The sequence below is a fragment of the Mirounga angustirostris genome, unplaced genomic scaffold (assembly GCF_029215605.1).
Source record: "Mirounga angustirostris isolate CCGP_5_RB_7025 unplaced genomic scaffold, mMirAng1.0.hap1 SCAF_8, whole genome shotgun sequence".
NCBI lineage: Eukaryota > Metazoa > Chordata > Mammalia > Carnivora > Phocidae > Mirounga > Mirounga angustirostris.
This window is the reverse complement of record NW_026991716.1, coordinates 64,361,148-64,385,511: the sequence shown is the minus strand read 5'-3', so window position 1 is coordinate 64,385,511 and position 24,364 is coordinate 64,361,148. Positions and strand designations below refer to the sequence as shown.

Genomic DNA, 24,364 nt, shown 5'->3' with positions numbered 1-24,364 from the left:
CCTGTTTGGAAATTCAGGGTCTGAGAGAGAGACTTTAAAAATCAATTTCTATGCTCGTCTATTTTTGGTATTTCTCTAGTAATGACAGAGAAGTCCATGTCTTGGTCAAAATCTTAAGACTGTACTCATCTTTGTTTTTTCCTTTCTAAACTTTTTGAGTATCACTCTATACTTTCTTAGATTTAAAATATTCTGTACCTGCTTTCAAACTCAGTTCTATCATATCCCATGTTCATCTTTTTCCCATGTTCATCTTTTTCAGAGTCCACATTCATCTTGGCACAACAGCTCTCCACTGGGGTCATAGCTGTAACTGGTTTCTTGAATAGTCTGTACTCAGTGGGAAATGAATAGGACACCACTCTGTTTCTCTCCAGTCATTGACTGGGACCATGCTCAGATGAATTTCTCCTTATAGTATCTTGGACAGATTAAAATTAGGGTCACTTTTGATGGTTTTAAAGTGAGTTTATTTTAAAACTCTGATCTCCTTTCTTATTGAAACCTTAGCTCCTCCTCTCTCCCAGTAGATTTGGAATGCGGAGTGGGCAGGCTCTGCTCTTTTATTTCTCTTTCGCTTGTCGGGTGAGGGGCTGAAACTAGAATACCTCAGGGATAATTATTCTCCTCCCCTCAGAAAAGGAGACCAAGACAGTCATTACAGCTGCTCACAAGTGTTTCCATTCTCCTTCCCAGCATGTGGAAGTGCCATGCTTCCTCACTCCCTCGTATACTTTCATAACAACAGATTGAAGAACAAGGGAATGTGGGGAATCCCACATTCTTTTTTTTATTATTCAAGTGTAATAAACATGCAGTGTTATATTAGTTTCAGGTGTACAATGTATTCAAGAGTTCTATGCATTACTCAGTGCTCATCACAGTAAGTGTACTCTTAATCCCCTTCTCCTATTTCACCCATCCCCCCACCCACCTCCCCTCTGGCAACTACCAGTTTGTTCTCTGTATTTATGAGTCTGGGTTTTTGTTTGTCTCTTTTTTTCTTTGCTCATTTGTTTTGCTTCTTAAATTTGACACATGAGTAAAATCACATGATATTTGTCTTTTTCTGACTGACTTATTTCACTTAACATTATACCCTCTAGATCCATCCATGTTGTTGCAAATGGCAAGATCTCCTTCTTTATGATGACTGAGTAATATTCCATTATATACACATACACACAAACCACATCTTCTTTATCCATTCATCTATGGATGGATAGGGGGTATAGCTCAGGGGTAGAGCATTTGACTGCATCTATGGATGGATATCTGGGTTATTTCCACTTCTTGGCTATTATAAATAATGCTGCAATAAACAAAGGGTACATGTACCTTTTCAAGTTAGTGTTTTCATTTTCTTTGGGTAAATATTCAGTAGAGGAATTACTGGATCATACTGTAATTGTACTTTGAATTTTTTGAAGAACCTCCATATTGTTTTCCATAGTGGCTGAGCTAATTTGTATTTTGACCAACAGTGCATGAGGGTTCCTTTTTCCCCACATCCTCACCAATACTTGTTGTTTCTTGTGTTTTTGATTCTAGCTAGTATAAGGGGATATCTCATTGTTATTTTGATTTGCATTTTCCTGATGATTAGCAATGAGCATCCTTTCATGTGGCTATTGGCCATCTGTATGTCTTCTTAAGAAAAATGTCTATTCGTGTCCTCTGCCCATTTTTTTTTTTAGTTGGATTATTTGTTGCTTTGGTGTAGAGTTGTATAAGTTCTTTCTATATTTTGGATATTACCCCCTTATTCGATATGTCATTTGCAAATATCTTCTCCCATTCAGTAGGCTGCCTTTTTGTTCTGTTGATGGTTTTCCTTCACTATGCAAAAGCTTTTTGGTGGGGAAGGGTGTAGTCCCAATAGTATACTTATTTTTTTTCCTTTGCCAGAGGAGACATATCTAGACAAATGTTTCTACAGCTGAGGCCAAAAAGATTACTTTCTTTTCTTTTAGGAATTTTATGGTTTCAGGTCTCAAATTTAAGTCTTTAATCCACTTCCAGTTTATTTTTGTGTATGGTGTTAGACAGTGATTCAGTTTCATTCTTTCGCATGTGGCTGCCAGTTTTCCCAGCACCATTTGTTGAAGAGATTGTCTTTTCTCCCATTGCATGTTCTTGCCTCTTTTGTTGTATATTGATTGACCATATAATCATGGGTATGTTTCTGGGCCCTCTATTCTGTTCCATTAATCTACGTGTCTATTTTATGTCAGTACCATACCATTTTGATTACTACAGTTTTGTAGTCTACCTTCAAATTTAGTATTGTGATACCTTTAGTTTTGTTCTTCATTTTCAAGATTGTTTTGGTTATTCAGGGTCTTTTGTGGTTCCATACAAATTTTAAGATTATTTGTTCTACTTCTGTGAAAAACACTGTTGGTATTTTGATAGGGATTGCATTAAAAATGTAGATTGCTTTGGGTAGTATGGACATTTTAACAATATTGGTTGTCCCAATCCATGAGCATGGAATATCTTTCTATTTGTTTGTGTCATCTTCAATTTCTTTCATCAGTGTTTTATAGTTGTCAGAGTGTAGGTCTTTCATATCCTTGGATAAGTTTGTTCCTAGGTATTTTATTATTCTGGGTGCAATTATAAATGGGATTGCTTTCTTAATTTCTTTTTCTGCAATTTTTGTATATTAACTTTGTATTCTGCAACTTTAATGAATTCATTTTTATCAGTTCTAGCAGGGTTGTTTTGGGGGGTCTTTAGGGTTTTCTATATATAGTATCATGTCATTTGCAAATAGTAAGTTTTACTTCTTCCTTACCAATTTGGATGTCTTTTATTTCTTTTTCTGTCTGATTGCTCTGGCTAGGACTTCCAGTACTATGCTGAATAAAGCTGGTGAGAGTGGACATACTTGTCTACTTCCTGATCTTATGCAAAAAGCTTTCAGCTTTTCACCATTGAGTATGCTGTCAGCCGTGGGTTTTTCATATACAGCCTTTATTATATCGAGGTACGTTCCCTCTAGATCTACTTTGTTGAGAGTTTTTATCATGAATGGATGTTGTACTTTGTCAAATGCTTTTTCTGCCCCTACTGAGATTATCATATGGTTTTTATCCTTTCTCTTGTTAATGTGATGTATCATGTTGATTGATTTGCAAATATTGAACTAACCTTGCATTCCTGGAATAAATCCTATTGATGATGGTGAATGGTTTTTTAATGAATTGTTGGATTTGTTTTACTAATATTTTGTTGATGATCTTTGCATCAATGGGGAATCCCACACTCTTGGAGATTTCGCCTGCAAGTGAAATCTTCTTTGACTTCCAGTCAGTTTTTATTAGCTAAGGTGAGTAACCCTAATGACTGTCATCACTTACTTTTCTTGTCCCCATATGTTTGGTTACCTTTTACCCAAAAGTTCCGTCCAGATATTGCATTCAGTCCCATGTCCAGAATCTCTGAGTGATGGATTTTAGTCTTTTTACTGGGTCTAGATATGGTTCCTCTTAGTCTGAAGCTCTATGAATGTAATAGGCAAATTATTAGTCACCCACACACCCATTATACAATGGTGGAAGAAGGATAGGACTACCAAAATAAACATTTCCTTTTTTTTCTTCCCCCCAAATAAACATTTCCATTTAGAAAGAGAGAAGAGTAGGAGACACAAAACAGCTACAGGTCCACAGCAATTCTGAAATCTAGCTGGGCCTATCTCGACAGTAATAAATGTTCCTGATCAGTCCCTGATTCTGCTCACTGGGAGAGTCTCTGGTCCTCTGGTCCATGGCTCTTGAATCTGTTGCTCTAGAAGATTCTTCCTCTTCCATTACTCTTTGATCTAACCTGAAACAAACACAGAAAATTTGTCTGCCGTTGATGCTGAGCAGTTTTATCAATCTGCTTTATAAGTGTGATAGTCAGAGGCTTAAGATCATTTTAAGTATTAAAGAGTCACTGGCCTTTTTCAGTTCAAATATGTGATTTCTTTGGTGGTATAACTGCTGAAACATTGCAAGCACCATATCTATAGATTCCATCCAGTTTTATGTGCCAATAGCCATACATGATTCATTTTTAGACCTACCAGTTCATTTTGTTAAAGTTCTCTTGTCTCCACCTTCAGTTAATCAGGAACCTACCAGGTGTTGGTCTTTTTTCCCCCCTAAGCCCTTTTTCTAGTTGGAAGAAATAAACGAGCCTTAAACTTTTAGTTGTTCTTTGCTCTTCTCGTTCCCTTAATCTAATTAGAGGCTTTAACAATGAGTTTGAAGTTCATACTCCTAAATTTATCCTTGATGAGTTCTAATTGGCCTTTATCATTCTGAGGTATCCTTAAGGTTTTCTTTTATAAGTTGAGAAAGGAGAATTCATAGCCTCTTGCAGCTCTTTTTATTTGTGGATTTAGTTATCCCATTTTATTTGCTTTTACTTCTGCCTAAAGCTAGAAAACTCTTTCTTTCTCATAACACCTTATTGAATGAAGCGAAAAGCAACCAGCACACCATAGTGACATTATTTTCTGATCTCTTTCACTTAAGCTACAGGTTCTTAATATATATAGTCTTCTTTCCAAGTTATTTTAGGGAACAGTTTTTACCAAAAGTATCATCAGTAGATAGTATTGATCATCATCCTTCCAGTTGCCAGTAACAGGTTTTTTGTTACCCACCACCTCACTACTAAGCAATGCTATGTATTTATGGTTTATGTTATAGATCATGACTTCATCTCACACTGAGTTCTAATTTCTGTGTCAGTAAGAATATGCTAGGTAGCGCTTGCTAAAATATGCTATAGTTAACAAATATCCCTAAAATTTTGGTGGTTTAACCCAACAAAGTTTATTTCTTGCTCCAGCTACATGTCCAACACAGGATAGTAGAAGAGCATTGTTCCTTGTGGTTGTTAAGGAATTTGGATTGATGGAGGCTGCAGTTGATGGAGGTTCCTTGTAACCAGTTTCATTGGCTACTGCTAGTTACTTGGCTACACCTAACTTTAAATTGGATGGGGAAGTGTAATACCACCAGATACTTGGATAGAAAAGTGGAATGTTTGAGTAAACAGCCCTAATGAATATTACAATCATTGTAGCAAAATAGTAATTGGTCCTAGCTTTTAATATTTCAATTTGTCCATCTGTGGTGCAGATGTGGAATGCACAAGAATTTGTAGCAATCCTGATACTTCCCCAAAGCCTGTTTCTTCCATATTCTTCCCAATCTACTAATAGCAATTCCATTTGCTCAGTTTTTGGATCAAAAATCTTATCTTTCAGGTTTCTCTTTATTTCACACCCAACATCTAATTTAATAGCCAATTCTATTGATTTTACCTTCAAAATATATCCATAATATTATCACTTCTCTCCATCTTCACCTCTACCATTTAGCTCTAAGCTACTATTGTTCTTCACCAATTAACTTGTTATCAAATTTCTATACCTTAAACCTATGCAATTACTCTCAATAGTTTTGTCATCATAATGTTTTAAGGCATAAAGCATATAATAAAATTCCTATGCTCAGAACCCTCTGCAGACTTCCCATTTCATTACACGATTCAGTCCCCAACATTCTTCTATCTTCTTGTATCTGTTCCTTCTACTCCCCTGCTTGCTTATTCTGCTCCAGCCACATTATTTACCTTACAGTGACTCAAACATGCAATCACATGCTGTTGAGTTTTTTTTCTCTCATAGATCAAAGGACTCATTCCCTTATCTATTTTAAGTGTTTGCTCAGTCCTGTTGTCAGTGAAACCTTTGCTAACCAGTATACTAAAATTGCCACACCTCCAGCTCTCTCTTCCCCCTTTTCTGCTTTGCTTTCCCTTCTTAGCACTTATCACCATCTAATGTTACATTTTTTAACTCATTTTTTTATTGTCTCCATTCACTAGAATGTCAAACCCAGAAGAGAAAGGGGGCTTGTTTCCCTTTCTTCCTTTCTTTTTCTTTATTTCTGCTTTTCCCCCTCCTTTCTTCCTTCCTTTTTCATCTTCTTGTTCCTTTTGTTCTTCTTCCTTTTCTTAATTATTATCATCATTCTCATGATTGTTATTTTTTAAATCTTTTTACACTGCTGTATCTCTACTGCCTAAAGCAGAACAGTGTGTGGTACATAGTAAACACTCAGGAAAGTTAGATAAATAAATGAATAAGACAATATTGATTTCTTCTGAACAGATAGACAGACCTGTGGAACTGGACTGAGTACTCACATGGATATTTTGCATAAAGTGAAAATGGCATTTCATGTCAGTGAAGAAAATATCGTTTTGCCACAACTGGGTGACCATCTGGAAAAATATAAAGTTGAATTCCTTATAAAATTGCAGTTCACTCCAAAATAGATTACTGATATATACAAAATTTAAATGTTTGGAAAATGATAAAAACAATTGGAATATGGGGAAGTATTTCTGAGCATGATGTAAAATTCAGAAACTATTTTTAAAAAGGATTGGTAAGTTCGGGGCGCCTGGGTGGCTCAGTTGGTTAAGCGACTGCCTTCGGCTCAGGTCATGATCCTGGAGTCCCGGGATCGAGTCCCGCATTGGGCTCCCTGCTCGGCAGGGACTCTGCTTCTCCCTCTGACCCTCCTCCTTCTCATGCTCTCTGTCTCTCATTCTCTCTGTCTCAAATAAATAAATAAAAAATCTTTAAAAAAATAAAATAAAAAAATAAAAAAAATAAAAAGGATTGGTAAGTTCAATTTATCACTTGAATTTATGCAACTTAATTACATAAAAATGTTAAAAAATTGTGTAGGGCAGCTTCTGCACAGCAAAGGAAACCATCAAGAAAATGGAAAAACAACCTATGGAATGGGAGAAGATACTTGCAAGTCATATATTTGATAAAGGGTTAATATCTAAAATATATAAACAATTCATTCAACTCAATAGAAAACAAACAATCCAATTAAAAAATAGACAAGAGAAACTGAACAGACATTTTCCCAAAGAACACATACAAATTGCGAATAGGTACTTGGAAAAAGTGCTCAACATCACTAACCATCAGGAAAATGCAAGTCAAAACCACAAGGAGATATCACCTCATATCTGTTACAATGGCTATATTAAAAAAAAAAACAAGAGATAACAGGTGTTGGCAAGGACGTGGAGGAAGTGGAAACTTTGTGCACTGTTGGTGGGAATGTAAACTGCTTCAGCCACTAGGGAAAAGGGTATAGAGGTTCTTCAAAAAATTAAAAATAGAACTAGTACATGATCCAGCAATCCCACTTCTGGATATATATCAAAAGGAAATAAAAACAGAATATCAGAAAGATATCCACACTCCCATTTTTATTGTGACATTATTCACAATAGTCAAGATATGGAAGCAACCTAAGTGTCCATAGATGGATGAATGGATAAAGAAGACGTGAATACATATATACATGAATATGAATATTATTCGGCTATGAGAAAAAAAATCCTGTCATTTGCTACAACATAGATGGACCTTGAAGGTATTATGCTAAGTGAAATAAGACAAAGACAAATACTGCACAGTATCACTTATACATGGAATCTTAAAAAAAAAAGTCAAACTTTTAGAAAAAGAGTAAAAAAGTGGTTGCTAGGAGTCAGGGGTGGGGGAAATAGGGAGAGGTTGGTAAAAGGCTACAAACTTACAGCTATAATATAAATAAGGTCTGAGGATCTAATGTAAAACATGGTGACTATAGTTGATAACACTGCATTGTGTAAAAAAATTCTGAATTTCTTCTCTAAAGATATAAAAAAAAATACACAAGTTAATGTTTTTCCTGGAAAACTATTTTGAGTTACTCATTTACTTATTTGTTCAGCAAATATATTTTGAGGACTAGAGCCAAGCTCTGGTTAGGTGCTGAGTATACATCAGTGAACAACATAGACAAAATCTCTGTTGGGCGATAACTGAAATATTTACTGAGCATCCAATATGTACCAGATGCTGTGTTGAGGTTGTAAAGGTGAATATAGTTCCTGCCTTCAAATTCATTTTAAGGAGGGGCGCCTGGGTGGCTCAGTTGGTTAAGCGACTGCCTTCAGCTTGGGTTATGATCCTGGAGTCCCGGGATCGAGTCCCACATCGGGCTCCTTGCTCAGCGGGGAGTCTGCTTCTCCCTCTGATCCTCCTCCCTCTCATGCTCTCTGTCTCTCACTCTTTCTCTCTCAAATAAATAAATAAAATCTTTAAAAAAAATTCATTTTAAGGAAACAGATATGAACATACAATTACAACCCAGAAATACTACATGCATTTGTAGCTCTAGAAAGAGGAGTGGTTTTGGAAAAAAAGATTGTGTATGGCAAATATACCATAAAAAGTCAAAACGAATAAAATGACAGAAAAAAAGTATTTTAAATTCTTAGGATCGTCAACTAGTTAATTTCCTTGCTATATGAGCAGCTTTTACAAATCAGTTAAAAAATAACAGGAAAACAACAACAACAACAAAATGCACAAAGAATGTGACCAGAGAGAAAAAGAAATAGAAATGGCTCTTAAACATATGAAAAGAAATATCAAGCTCTCACTGCTAATACAAAAAAAAAAAAAAAAAGAGCAAATGAGAACTTCAATGAGATACAATTTCTAAAAGTATAATATTGGCCAAAATAATTTTTTTAAACATCTAGGGTTTGACTAATAGGGTAAAGTTATAATTCTAGGACAAAGGATAAACACTAGATTAAAAAGAAAAATCTATCTGAAGATATAAAAGTAAATAAAATCCCATCATGAATTTAAGTATTTTTTTGTTAACACTTTATTTTCCCAAGAAATACTGGATACCCTTTATAATATTCTGAGATTCTTTGCATTTGGAGAACAAATGATGGTGTCTTTTCTGTTACCCCCGAGCTTATCACTGGATTGGCTACTTAGTCCATGGACAGTTGTCTCTGGACTCTTGATATTTTGTAGAAGGGTCATTGAGAAGACTTTGTTTTATTCCTTATTGGGGAGCACATTTACTGAGCAGAAAGTCTTGTTCAGTATTTTCTTGACAGATAAAACTATTAGCAGAATCATACTGTTGTGGAAACCACAGATATAAGCGTAGTAGACCCACCTCACTCAATGCTGGGGGTCGACAGGCGAAGGCAGTTTCTCTGCAGGTGACACGGCTGTTGTGCTCAGTTCTTGTTCCTAACACCCTCTGCAGCGGGGCCTGCCTTTTGGCAGGATTCTAGCCATTGATTTATTTTACTATCTGTGGCAGCTGAGCCCTAGAGCATTTGCTCAAAAGGAAAGGCGAAAAATTAATGCAATACTTCCTCTTGTGGGTCTAGAGGGAGGAAGAGGGCATTTAAAGCAACTGAACAGGATGCTTAGCTGCTTGGAACAATGCTTTGGATTCTTTTACATCCTCTCCCTGCCCCCCTGTTCTTCTTTTCTGCTTCTAATTTATCCAGGGTGTCCCACAGAGGGGCCTCCCGCAACCTCCTAGTCTGGCCATGGTTTTCCCAGGCGCTGGGATTGGAAGGACTTTCTGTTAGGCAGGACTGGGTTGTAAGGAAAGCCAGGACGAGGATATGTAGAGAGAACAGGCTGTGGGGGCAGTGAAGCTGTCTCAGAAATCTTGCCTCGAGGCCCTGAACATAAACCTAAACTACTGGTAGGAAGCTATAAATTCTTCATTTCAGTGAAAGGATTGTAGCACACTTTCTCCAGTCACAAGGAGGTTAACAGAAAAATATTTATCTTGTCTAACCTCATAAAGTTGGTCCAGAAACATACTAGTAGAAGGGGGCAGAGACGATGGGAAAGCACCAACCAGGAAGCCTGTGTTCTTGCAGGCAGGCCTCTGCAGGAGGGAGATATGCATCCACACAAAAATGCTTTCATGGTCTGGCTCCATTTCTTTGGCTTGGATGGGAGGCCGACTGACTCAAGGACTTCCTTCAGGGAGATCTGCTTGCCATTTCATTACCCTGGGCCCCACTTCATTACAGTTACATATTTTTGTCTCTGATAATGATGATCTGTAAACAGTCTCAGCCTCCCTTTTGCAACCCAGATGTGAGTTATACACTGTGATGCAAAGGGAATTTAAAAAAAAAAAAAAAATTGGTCCAGTATGTTCTTTGCGACATTTAGAATTCCTTTGAGAGGAATTTTCCAACTTAAAGGTCTTTTTTTTCCTCTCATAAGTATTTTATAAGTCTTGCAGAATGATTAATCCTTTTTCTAAATAAAACACTTAGTACTCAATGCCTAAATAAGGTATTTGAAATGCAAAGAGGTTTTCCTTTGGCTCTTCTTGAAATAAAACATTTCTAAAAATTCCTTGGATGGAAGAATATTGACATTTTCAGGCTTAAATGTGTCAAAAAGTTTGAGATGATAGTGATGGAACTTATTTACCTGGTGACCTGACTGCATGACTGCTCTGCATTTGTATTTTGTTAAATGATTTGTAGGATTTGAGCCTGGGAGGCCTTAGCCCTGGTTCAATGCATTCCATTATGTTTTCATTGCTAATATAATTATGTACATTTATGGAATATCAAGTGTATATGAAATGAATCATTCTATTTCTGAAGGCTTCTCAAAAGAAAGAGAGAGAGTGAGAAAGATTGCTTATTAAGAAGGCCCCTTTCCCTCTCTCCTCCCCTCCCTCCCTCCCCTTGGTTTCCCAGTAGAGTATATTTCCTTAGTTTTTCTTTTTCCTTCTTTATTTCTTTCTCATTTCAAAGCTTAGTCAACAATAAACTTCCAAACTCCCTCCCTTCACAACCACTGAACATGTCTAATTGTTTCTCTTTGTGAAAGAATTCTGAACACTAGAAGGTACCACAGTAATGCTGAGTAACATTGGTTATAGAAACAAAAAGGAAAAATAATAGAAATAGAAGGCAGAAAAGAAGTCATGGATATTGCCAAATTTAATCAGTGATAATCAGAGGGGAGGGGAAGTAGAAGTTGAATCTTGTTTAGAGGTTAGAAAATTATCATTGCAATGATCCCTGGTTCAAATACTAGTATCACTTTGATGAATGGTAAAAAACTCAGTATGAGACTAGAGACTAGAACATAGAATAGGTACATGGACCTTTAATTTTTTTTAACTGAAAATCTCTCCTGTTCCCTAATGACATCATTCAGTGATTCAGTGGCTCCTCATTGCCACATTCTGTGGACGGGTGATATAAAACCCTTCGTGATATGATTCCATGATATTATCCTCCCAGCCTTATCTCATCTCATACCTTCTTATGTGCTCTCAGAACACCACACAATTTGTGGTTTCTTAAAGTACTATGCTTTGTTGAAAGCTTTCATCTGTGTTGTTCCCTTGCCTAAAGGCACCTCCTCTTAGTTCTCCCTGCCTTCTGTCATCTACCCATTGCCATCCACCAAGCATTTCTCTCCCGAGAGTATTTACTTTCATCTTCAGGCTGGATTTGTGTCCCTTTCCTGGGTTCCCACATTTTTCTGGCTATGTTTCTAGTGCAACCCTTTTCTCATAATAGTGTCTATCTTCCCTATTAAACGGTGAGCCCTTCGGGGAAGGAGAATGCATGGCCTCTCTTTCTATCTTCCTATTGCCTATCACAGAGCCCTATAGAGAAAAGTTAATAAACACAGAGCCTTTTGTGTGGGAAGTATTCAGTAAACACATATTCACTTAAACTGACTTTCAGAAGAAGAGCCCATTGGAAGTGGAGTGGTTGTAACATATTCAGTTGACCCATTCATGTATCAGTGTCATTTAGGGGGACAAAGACTCCAATCGTCTCCCCGAGTGTGAAGCTCCAGTCTCTCTGTTTGTCTGCCCTATTGGATGTTGCTAGTCTCCAGTCCCATGCACGTTATTTAACGACTCAAACTCACAAGTATACCATTCAATTACTTTACAGAACAGAATTGGTTTGGCCTTCAGTAAGCTAGCCTAAGGCTTTCCAGCCACTAGGTTATCATTTAGTCAGAGTGTTGTGGTAGAGAGCGGTTGGAGAATGAATGTGGAAGTAATGGTGGCCTATGATGATATTGCAGGAAACACATAAATGGCAGGAACCATCTCCAAGTGTACAACATGAGGGAAAGGGTAACTGGGTGTTAGGTGAGGTCCAACAATGAGATAATTCAAGTCTAGTTTCCAGGTTTCAGCCACTACAAGAATTTCGAAGATTTAAAAATAGATATAATACACTCCCTGTCACATTCCCAGACATGAAAGGGCTCCTCTGTCACATTCTCAGACTCTGTGGGTCCTATAAGACATATAAAATAGAAAGGGGTGTTTAAGTTGAAGTCTGGATAAAATTGAGGCATGAACTAATGTTCCACATTCTGAAAGGAAAAAGAAAACCTCAAAACAAAATCACATCACTCTAGATTCTTGCAGACATAGCTGAGGTTAATATTAAAAGTGTCACATCAATTTTATTTTACTTTATTTTATTTGCTCTTTCTGAGAAATGAAGTAGTGGGGAAAAGGAGGAAATGAAGTTTAGGGAAGTGCATACATGACTTACAGTTTATATTTTGTAGAAAAATGTAGAGTGTAGAGCCTTTTTGGAGAAAAGGCTGGGAACTGGATAGATTATTATAAATTCTGAATGTGGGTATGTTAGATAATTTGTCAAAATGAAAATCAAGTAGAGTTCACCACAAAAACATTAACCAAGGGTGTTAAATGTGATGATGATTAAGAATTTTCTCAATCAAATTTCAAAAAAAGTAAATGTTGCAGTTCAGTTTATTATTCATGCTTTGCTGAATTATATATCAGATCCAAACTGCACAAACCCTTTAGACTCATTTTGGAAAAAAAAAAAATCCTAAAAATCTTTTAAGTGCTATTTTGTTGATACAGTTTAAACTTCAAATACTGAATATTTTATTCAGCTGCTTTTTTTCAGTTGCTTTTTTCTTAGTTTAGCTTTGTTCCTAAACAGAGTGAATAGTATCAACTGAGAAATCACTTATTTATCAGGAAAACTGTGCATGTTATTAATAATTATTTGATTAAAAAAGATGTTAAAAAAGGTTTAGTTGAAGAAAAATTATAAAAGGAATTCCTTTTTTTTGTTTGTGAAAATGTGTGGAAGTCAAGCACAAAGCTTCTGCTATCTTTTATATTAAAAGGCTCATTTGGTTTACTTTAAATGAGTTTATTGAGAAAAAAAGAAAATTTCTATAGCAATGATAGAAACTTGCTTGGGCAAATCAGCTAGCTGTTTTCTGCTTTGGTTGCCTCATGTATAAAGTGAGGTTGAATTAACTATGTAAAATGTTTCCAGGCTTTAAAATTAAAGCCTTAAAATGATCCTGTCATCTTTTTAATTATCTAAAGGAAAGTTGTTTTAAAAAACAAAAATAGTGTAAAGTAGGTACTATAACACTGTGCTTTTCAAAAATGAAAATTATTAAAGATCAAGTAATATTTAACTCATTCTTGTCTGGCTTTTGTAGTCAAGAGAATTTTTCTAAATAAAGGAGTACAGTTTTACATTTAAACTGTTTAAAAGGTGAGAAAATACACGTTTTGGCCAGATGCTAGAAGTTTGGGTATCAAAGTCAATGTCTAATTTAAGCTAAGGATGAAGATTGCAATAAGCCTCTGGGGCATTAGAGGAAATCTGAAATTTTATCTGAAAGTTTAACTATTATTAAATTCTCTTCAATAAATGTTTGTAGTAAACATTTAAAGATGTTAAAAAAATATAGGAACCGTGACCTCTCAGCCCTGCCAACAACAAATGGCTCTTGAGATTCCTCTAAAATGTTTTTGTGTTGCCAAAAAGACATGATAAATTGATGCTGGTGGGGGAGCCTCACTTTTCTCTAATACCATAGTTTTTTTTTTTTTTCATACTCTTTATTATTTCTAGATAGAAGATAGTCTTCATAGATATTGTCACCATAATTTTGGAAATTTTTTCCCCACAAATCTTGGAAATCTTGAGATGTTAAATTACTATTCTGCTTTCAGCTCATGACAAGATACAAAAATTAAAAACTGGTGCTACTCCTTGAAAAATGTGTGACCTAAAAAAATAATTTAAAAATAAAAAATAAATACAGCTTTTAAAGATACATATCCATGAGAACTTCCCAGGACACTAATCTTTCCCTAAACATTGTAACTTATTGTGTAATTGCTTATTGACAAACCTGAAACCCAAAAGCTCTGAAAATATTTTTTATTTTTTGTAAATATGTGGCAAACTCATTTGGTGGCAAAACATGATCTGCAAAGACATAAATCTCTTTGTAATGTTTATTTACCTAGAATGGCTGGCTGTGGCCTGGAAAAGTACTACAATTTTTTATTGCCATTGCTTACCCAGATCTAGGGGGGATTTTACACAAAAAAGCATAACACATACCAGGTTACCTTTCTAAAAAGTGAAAAATTCTGGCTTTTTAAACATATCAAACCCCAAAGATTCCAGATAAGTTTTTCCATATTCTTATGCATATGGAAGATTGTATTTTCCAAACACATCCTCAACAAAATTCCTCATTCCATATGTTCTTTTAGAATCTTATACCACTCTCTCATCAAGAGGCAGAGCCGAATTCCTTTCTCTTGAATTTTGGCACGTTTGTGTCTTGCTTATATACTGTGGCATTAATGATGCTCTGTGGTTTCTGAGGCTAGATTTTAAAATCTATTGTCATAGTATTTGTCAGATTGTCATAAAATTCCCTTGTTTGGGACGCTCTTGGAGTCCAGACACCACCTTGTGAGGAAGCCCAAGACACCAATGAAAAGGCCCACAGGCGACCCCTGTTCCATAGTTATAGTTGACTTGTCAGTCAATAGCCAGGGTCAACCTGTCGGCCTGTGAGTAAGCCATCTGGAAAGTGAATTCTCCAGTCTGCAGTTGGGTGACTTTAGCTGGTGCGATGCTTAGTCCTACTCAAATTTCAGATTCATGAAATTTGAAATCATTAAGCTAATAAACGATTTTTGTTGTTTTCAGTTACTAAGTTCGGGGATAGTTTGTTATGCAGCAATAGAACCAGAGCCCCAAACTGCCTTGTAAGCAATTCAGTTGCCATGGAGAAACCATGCATCAAGGAAGCCCAAACTACCTGATATGGAGAAGCTCTGAGAATACATTTAAAAAGTAGATACTGGTCAGTCACCTGCTCCAGCCACAGCCAATCTTTGACTACAAGCACATGAGAGACTCTGAGTCAGAACCTCCCATCCAACCTCTTCCAGAATTCCTGGTCCACAGAAACCAGAAAGGAAGAATTATGTACTTTAAGAAATGGAAAAGGCAGCAGTGTGAAACCCATTTGTAGAGAAGATCAAACCGGCTCTGAGAGATCTCTATAATCACAGGTTCTGAGGTTTTCACTCTGATCACTCTCAAAGAGAATAGACCTGCTCAGAGTATGTACCAGTATGTATGTATGTATCTATGGAAATGCAGAGAGGAGTATAGTGAGCATACAGTATGTAAGGGAATAGAGAGAGAAAAGTGATTCATTCTTCTCTGGGGCACTTGTGAACACTTTATAAAACAAATAATATTTAAACTGGTTCTTGATGGTGGCTAAGAGATCTTGCAGGTTACAAGTGTGTTTGTATATATTGTATATATACAATATTGTATACATACAATGTCTGTATATATTGTATATATCAGGTACCTACTAAAGAGGAACAGGGAAAGTAAGAGAAACACTTTTAAGAATAACTACTTAGGGGTGCCTGGGTGGTGTAGTGGGTTGATCCACGGACTCTTGTTTTTGGCTCAGGTCAGAATCTCAGGGTTGTGAGGTGGAGCCCAGTATGGAGCCCCGCTTCCGGCTCTGTGCTCAGTGCTGAGTCTGCTTAAGACTCTCTCTTCCTGGGGCGCCTGGGTGGCTCAGTTGGTTAAGCGACTGCCTTCGGCTCAGGTCATGATCCTGGAGTTCCGGGATCGAGTCCCACATCAGGCTCCCTGCTCGGCAGGGAGTCTGCTTCTCCCTCTGACCCTCCTCCCTCTCATGCTCTCTGTCTCTCATTCTCTCTGTCTCGAATAAATAAATAAAATCTTAAAAAAAAAAAAAAAAGACTCTCTCTTCCTCTGCACCTGCCCCCTGCTCTCTCTATCTAAAATAAGTAAGAATAAATCTTTTTTTTAAAAGATTTTATTTATTTATTTGACACAGAGAGAGAGAGAGAGCCCAAGCAGGGGAGGTGGCAGAGGGAGAAGGAGAGCCCAATGTGGGCTGAGCAGGGAGCCCAATGTGGGGCTTATCCCAGGACCCCAGAATCGTGACCTGAGCTGAAGGCAGATGCTTAATGGACTGAGCCACCCAGGTGCCCCTAAAAATAAATCTTAAAAAAAAGAAATAACGGCTACTTAGATTTCCAGTGGCTTAGTTCTTGGTTTCTTTCCTTTTTGCTTCCCTAAGAAATGTCTTTTTTAAATTTCCTTGAGATAATACCACTTAAGATAGTGGTGGTTTTTTTTTTTTTTTTTGAAACTTACCATCAAAAGAGGCTTTGACTAAGATAATTCTTTTGTTTGGTAAGTACTCTATTTTAGGTAATGTGATATTCGTATTGCATGTTCCAATTTAATTCTTACAACTTCTTTTTGAAATAGATGTTACTAAATCCATTTTGAAAATAAGGAACTTGAGACTAAATAACCTGTTAAAAGTACAAAGTAGGAAAATGATATAGCCTGGATTCAAAATCTAGACTTTAACCCTTCACTGTATAATGGCTCTAGTGTTTGATCTTATTATCTTTATAGCTCACCTGGTATTCATATATTTGTGGTGTCCATATTTTTTGTATGTGGATCTTCTCTATCCCCACAAATTCAAAGTAAGGCAGAATTTATAACTTTTCTTTTCTTTTCTTTTGGAGTTGGCACTGTGCTTTTTCTAGAGTAGATGCTCTGTTAGCATTTAATTGACTCAATTAGTAAAACAGTAAGAAAACTAATGATAGATAAAATGTTTTGAATGAGCGGCGCCTGGGTGGCTAAGTCCATTAAGCGACTGACTCTTGGTTTCCACTACGGTTATGATCTCAGGTTGGGCTCCCCACTCAGTGGGGAGTTGGCTTCCCCCCCCTTCTGCCCCTCCCCTGCTCATGCACTCTCTCTCTCTCTCAAATAAATAAATAAATCTTTTTTAAAAAAGTTTTGACTGATTAAGACTTGGATGAAAACAAGAAAGAGATATATTTCTTCTGTTTCTTTCCTTGGGAGGGAGGAAAGAAGGCTGTGACCTCTGGGTGTGTTAAACTTTGCAGAGTATCTATACTAGGCTGGAGGTCTGGAAGGCCCTGCTGGAAGAGCTGTTTATCTTTGTTTTATAGCTGTTTTCTAAGACAAAATAGACGTTTTTAAACAATTCTTGAATTCTTTGCAGATGACTGGATTTCATATTATTGCCTTTAAAAGAGTCTTGCCTTAGTGAGATTTTCCTTAAATATGACAAAGATTTTGTTTCTGCACTGGTATTATTTACATATTATTTTTTTTCCTTTGCATCAGATACTTTTGTTTCCTTCTTGCTACTATAGTAAAAGGTGACAACAACAGCAATCTTGATATTTAATTGACGACTACCTTTTAGAATATGGATGAATTAGATTATATATATACATATTCTATTATACAATTTCAATTCGGTTTTCCTTAAATCTTTCACCACCATAATATCTCTCAGGTCAGCCTAACATATTGTATAACTATTCAAGTTGAATCATATAGTGATACATTTAAAAAAATTTTTAATTTAAATTCAATTTAATTAACATATACTGCATTATTAATTTCAGAGGTAGAACTTAGTGATTCATCAGTTGCATATAACACCCAGTGCTCATTCCATCAAGTGCCCTCCTTAATGCCCATCACCCAGTTACCCCATCCCCCCACTTCCCTCCCCTCCAGCAACCCTCAGTTTGTTTCCTAGAGTTAAGAGTCTCTTATGACTTGCCTGCCTCTCTGTTTTTGTCTTATTTTTCCTTCCCTTCCCCTTTGTTCATCTGTTTCGTTTCTTAAATTCCACACATGAGTGAAATCATATGGTATTTGTCTTTCTCTGACTAACTTATTTCACTTAGCATAATAGCCTCTAATTTCATCCATGTCATTGCAAATGGCAAGATTTCATTCTTTTTGATGGCTGAGTAATATTCCATTGTGTGTCTAGATGAACCACATCTTCTTTATCCATTCATCTGTTGATGGACACCTGGGCTCTTTCCACAGTTTGGCGTGGACATTGCTGCTATAAACACTGGGGTGCAGGTGTCCTTTTGAATCCCTATGTTTGTCTCCTTTGGATAAAGACCTAGTAGTGCAATTTGCTGCATCATAAGTTAGCTCTATTTTTAACTTTTTGAGGAACCTCCGTACTGTTTTCCAGAGTGGCTTGCATTCCCACCAACAGTGTAGGAGGGTTCCCTTTTCTCCACATCCTTGCCAACATCTGTTGTTTCTTGACTTGTTAATTTTAGCCATTCTGCCTAGTGCGAGCTGGTATCACATTGTGGTTTTGATTTGTATTTCCCTGACGCCCAGTGATTTTGAGCATTTTTTCATGGGTTTGTTGGCCATTTGTATGTCTTCTTTGGAGATATGTTTGTCCATGTCTTCTGCCTATTTCTTGACTAGATTTTTTTTGGGGGGGGGTGTTGAGTTTGATAAATTCCTTATAGATTTTGGATACTAGCCCTTTATCTGATAAAACATTTGCAAGTATCTTCTCCCATTCCTTAGGTTGCCTTTTAGTTTTCCTTTGCTGTACAAAAGCTTTTTATCTTGATGAAGTCCCACTAGTTCATTTTTGCTTTTGTTTCCCTTGCCTCTGGAGACGTGTCTAGCAAGAAGTTGTTGTGGCCGAGGTCAAAGAGGTTGCTGCCTGTGTTCTCCTCCAGGATTTTGATAGATTCCTGTTACATTTAGGTCTTTCATCCATTTTGAGTTTATTTTTGTGTATGGTATAAGAAAGTGGTCCAGTTTCATTCTTCTGCATGTGGCTGCCCAATTTTCCCAGCACCACATATAATGATAAATTTTAATATTTGAAGAAGAAAAAGAAAGTATGCAGAGTGGGGTCTGGCCATTGAAAAATACAAACAAAAAGTTACTCTCCAGGTAACTCCCAATGCCCAGCCAGGGTTGAAAAACCAGTGTCCAACTCTTTTTTTTTACAAATGAAGTAATTGACTCAGTGAAAATGTTGGTAAAATGTCATTTGGGTACCACAGAGAATGCACAAAACTAAAATAAATTTAAAAATTCACCTGAGAAAAATGATTTATTTTGATGATATATTTAGTAATAATGCTTTTATTTGCAAATGACTAAAAGCCAACTTGAAACAGCATACAAATAAAAATAAATGGGTTGGCTTATAGAATTCAGGAAAATGTTGAATACCAAACCATGGGCAAATATGCAGTTGGGCGTTAGGCACATTCCACACCAAGTTCTCCAGTGCCACTTCTCCTGTCTGTTGTTGAACTCTATTCTCTTCTATTGCAGAGCAAATTTATCCACATGGCAGAACATGTGGTTGCCCATGATTTCCAAATTTTACACCTCATCATATAAGACACTAGGAAGATAATGACCTCAAGTTTCCTCTAGGAGGGAATTAAAATATCCTAGAAAAGGGATTCAACTTGAGTTGGGCACAAACTCTAAGTCAAATTGGACCAGGGGATAGGGTCTTATTGTGCTGAGAAATGCACTTCCATATACACCATACTGATGGGGGAAGAGGCAGTTTTTGGCAAGGGATACTTAGTAAACCATCTCCGGTACCTACTAAAATAACTTAATCAGTTCTTAATTTGGAGAAATATACCAAAAATATTTATAACCTTTTCATTAGAAAATTTTTAGAAGAAGTACAAGATAACTTTTTTCTTGGGAATCACTTAGTTTCTCTAGAGTAGAATCTTTCAACCTTTTGGGCAGTGGGGTGGTTCGAGAACCCCACAGCTCAGTATGTGGACTTTTACCTACTCTCCTTGCATTTACTACTGTGCCTCATTTTTGTGCTACATGGGTTCTGGATCCCAAGTTTAAAACATCTTATTTCAATTATTTCAGGGAATAAGTCTTTCTAATTGGGAAAGCCATGGAGAAAGAAAAGGTTTCTTTGTAAAAGTTGAGAATGAAACCATGGAGAAGAGAATATGGCAGGCCTGAGGCTACTATCTTTAGCAGGGCTTGCTTGCAAGCTTGGCCCTTGGTTGGCATCTGGTATCTTGGCTTTCAGAATGTTCACTTTGATAAGGTTATTTCTCTATGCCTAGGCTGTTTGTACAAACATTGTGATTTATATTGGATATGGGTATACCCCACTTTCCGAAAGTTTGCGTTTCACAGCTCACTTTTATGAAAGATCTACATTGGTACGGTGACAGCTTTTCTTGTAAAAGCAAAACTCTCTTGGAATTTCTTTTGACTTACCAAAGGTTTCATAAGAACACTCTACTTTTGGATAGCAGGGGAAGCCTGTACCTGCTTTCCTTCTGGGAGTTTGGAATTTTTGTAGTTGCTAGGCAAAGCGTGCTTACAAGACCAGCCCGAATAAGAACCCTAAACTGATAGTCTCAAACAGGCTTCTCTGAGCAGAAACATTGCACACGTGTTGTTGCACTCCCCCAGGTGGAAGGAAGGTGTGTTCTGTGTGACAGGGGAGGGAGGGTATAGGAAGCCTGCACTTTGATTCCCCCAGGCTCCACCTGTGTCTTTTCCCTTACTAATCTTTCTGCATCACTGTAACAAATCTTTGTTGTGAGTATAAATATATGCTGAGCCCTGTGATTCCTTCTAGTGAATCACTGAAAGCGTGGGTGGTTGAAACAAGGACTTTACTTTCCAGGTGTATGGCTGGCCCACATTCTGAACCTCTCTTCTGTATCCCTTTCCATGGCCTCACGTTGCCATCCATTAACTTTCATCCCAGACTCTTTTGGAACCTTTTATCTCTGGTGTCCTTTCTCAAATTCTTTTTGTTCATACAGGCCAACAAAACTTTTCATTACTGTATTGTAATTTCAGCAGATTTGTGTAAGGGAGGATAGAAGCAAGTGTGGCTAATCTGTTCTATTTATGTGGAAGACCTCTGGTATAGCTGGGAGGTTTTCTGTGTGTTTGTTTGTTTGTTTCTGGTCTATTTATCCTAGTCACTTTCTGAAGAACACCAATGCTCCATCTTTTGGAACCCTGATTTCTGTTTTCATATCTATCTCTAATAATTTATCTCTTTATTCATGTCTTCATTTTGTGTAATTTTTCTGAAGTTACTTTTCCATACCACTCACTGTCAGAGTCTTCTGTACATTAATGGTTCTAACTAAGTTATAAATCATTCATTGGTATTATTTTTCTTCCTAATTTTTCTTTAGTTGTGCCTATTTGATTTTTAAAATATCATCCTAATGACTTATGAACTTATTTTTCAGCATGTTTTACAAAGTTAATGTCTTCCCAACATTACTTGAAAGTACAGACACATGCTGTTTAATTTTTTGTTATATAGAGTAATTTCCAAAAATTGCTTCTCACTTATGACATCCTCTGTTTCATTTCTTTTTATCTTTTTTTTATGCCAGAAGTCTTCTTGCCAAAGTTTCAGGTAATAATATTTTTAATCTAATCATCATGAAATGGATGGCTATTTCTCCTCCTATTATTTCCTTCAGAATAGTGTGTTTGTCCTTTCCTTGATTTCATTATTTGTTTACTTCTACTCCTATAGAGCTTGAGAGTGAGATATTGGTAGTTCATATTTTCTTCTTCTGTCAATATCCCCACGCAACTACAATCTGAGTTTTTGTTTTGTTCTGTTCTCTTTGTTTGCCTGATTTTTCTCTAAATTGAAACTCTTGTACTGTGGGACAACATCAGCAAATTGGGACACTTAAATTTTGCATCTGAGTGACCCAGCATTTTGAAGAGGATACAATTTTAAAAAAGGTTTAATTAACATTTTTATTTCTTAGGTCCACACATTTTTTGTTTCCCTTCAAGGTTATCTTTGTTCTGAAACTGCAAAGTTGGCTTTGGAGATATTCGTTCCCATATCATACATCATTCTTCTACATACCTTATATCTGCCAGTTAAGAAGTTAGGTTAGAAGAAAAATAATGATAATATATAGGTTCCTGGTCTCTCCCCCATTTCCACTCCCACTGATGACCTGTGGACATGGGGAAATGGGCTCCAGGTTAAGGACTCCTTATCTTTTCCTCTGTATAATCTTTAGTGTTTATGCCTCCTTGATGGGTATTAGTGGGGCATTTCTTTCTTTACCTCCCACCATACTATAACACATTTTCAAGATCTTCCTTCCATTTGGACTGAATTATATCTTTCTTATATTCTTTTTTTTTAAAGATTTTATTTATTTGACACAGAGAGACACAGTGAGAGGGGGAACACAAGCAGGGGGAGTGGGAGAGGGAGAAGCAGGCTTCCTGTGGAGCAAGGAGCCCAATGCAGGGCTCGATCCCAGGACCCTGGGATCATGACCTGAGCCGAAGGCAGATGCTTAATGGCTGAGCCACCCAGGCGCCCCTCTTTCTTATATTCTTGATGCATCTTATATGCGTTGTGAGTTGTTTCTGTGTGAGTATAGATATTTCTCCTCTATTTAATTTTTTTAATCATTTCACATTATTCTGAAGTTTTTTCAATGTACATCAATATTATCATCTATTCCAGAAGCCTTTTAAGTAACAAACCTCTCAGACTGATATCATATGAACTTCCTAGCTTTAATGGAAACTTTGGATAGGCTTAACTGAAAATAAAATGATCCCAAAGATGAGCTGTTGCATCATCACATACAGTGATTTAGAAAAAGTACTCTTTTTGCATTGACAGACTAAAAAAATGATTCCCTCTTTGGGCTGATAGAACCCAAGCCAAAGAACAATGTTTAGTGAATGAAACAAAATTGGCTGTGCATAAACAACAGGAGCATGACAAGCCACCCTGCATAAAAATATGCTAGATATCTAGTAAAATTAGTAGTGTTTAATTTCTATGCAAAAGAAATCAATTGGAGCCAACAGCTAAAATCATAATCAATGATGAAAAGCTGAAAGCTTTTCCTCTAAGATCACAAATAGTATAAGGATGTCCACCCTCACTAGTTTTATTCAACATAGTATTGCAAGTCCTAGCCAGAGAAATAGGTAAGAAAAATAAGTCAAGGCATCTAAATCAGAAAAGAGGAAGTAAAACTGTGACTCTTTGCAGATGACATGGTAGTATATATAGAAAACCCTAAAGATTCCGCTAAAAAACTATTAGAACTAATGAGCAAATTCAGTAAAGTTGTAGGATACATAGTCAATATACAAAAATATGTTCCATTTTTATATATTAATAACAAACTATCAGAAAAAGAAATTAATAAAAAATCCCATTAACAATTGCATCAAAAAGAATAAAATGTCTAGGAATGAATTTAACCACGGAGGTGAATGATCTGTATGCTGAAAACTATGTAAGACATTGGTGAAAGAAATTGAAGAAGACACAAATAAATGAAAAGATATTTGTGCTCATGGATTGGAAGAATTAATATTGTGAAAATGTCCATACTACACAAAGCAATCTACAGTTTCAATGCAATCCCTATCAAAATTCCAGTGGCATTATTCCACAGAAATAGAACAAACCATCCTAAAATTTGTGTGGAATCACAAAGGACCCTGATTAGCCAAAGAACAAAGCTAGATGCATCACACTTCTTGATTTTAAGCTATATTACAAAACTATAGTAATCAAACAGCATGGTATTGGTGTAAAAACTGTCATATAAGGGCCCATGGGTGGCTCAGTCAGTTAAATGTCTGACTCTTGATCTTAGCTCAGGTCTTGATCTCAGGGTCGTGAGTTTGAGCCCCATGTTGAGCTCCATGCTGGGCATGGAGCCTACTTAAAAAAAAACCCAACCAGTCATATAGATCGATGGAACAAAATAGGGAACCCAGAATAAACCCATGCATCTATGGTCAATTAATCTATGATAAAGGAGCCAAGCATATATAGTAAGTGGTGTTGGGAAAACTGGACACCTACATGCAAAAGAATGAAACTGGACCAGTGTCTTACACCACACACAGCAGTTAACTCAAAGTGGCTTAGACTTGAACATGAGACCTGAAACCACAAGACTCCTAGAAGAAAACATAGGTGGTAAGCTCCTTGACATCAGTCTTGGTGATAATTTTTTTGGATTTGATACCGAAAGTGAAAGCAACAAAAGCAAAAATAAACAAGTGGGACTATGTTAAACTAAAAAGTTTCTGCACATCAAAGGAAACCATCAACAAAATGAAAAGATAACCTGAATGGAGATAATATTTGCAAATCATATATCTGATAAGTGATTGGTATAAAAATATATAAAGAACTCAT

General features: G+C 36.6%; 1 long non-coding RNA gene across 1 annotated transcript; it reads right to left on the bottom strand.

Annotated features, from left to right (window-relative positions):
- Positions 1 to 453: 453 nt before the first annotated feature.
- Positions 454 to 9,488, bottom strand: LOC135365490 (uncharacterized). Its single transcript, XR_010413427.1, has 3 exons — positions 9,069 to 9,488; positions 6,214 to 6,291; positions 454 to 3,834 (listed from the first exon to the last, which is right to left on the bottom strand). It is a non-coding gene; the product is annotated as an uncharacterized LOC135365490 (long non-coding RNA).
- Between the last annotated feature and the right edge of the window lie 14,876 nt (positions 9,489 to 24,364).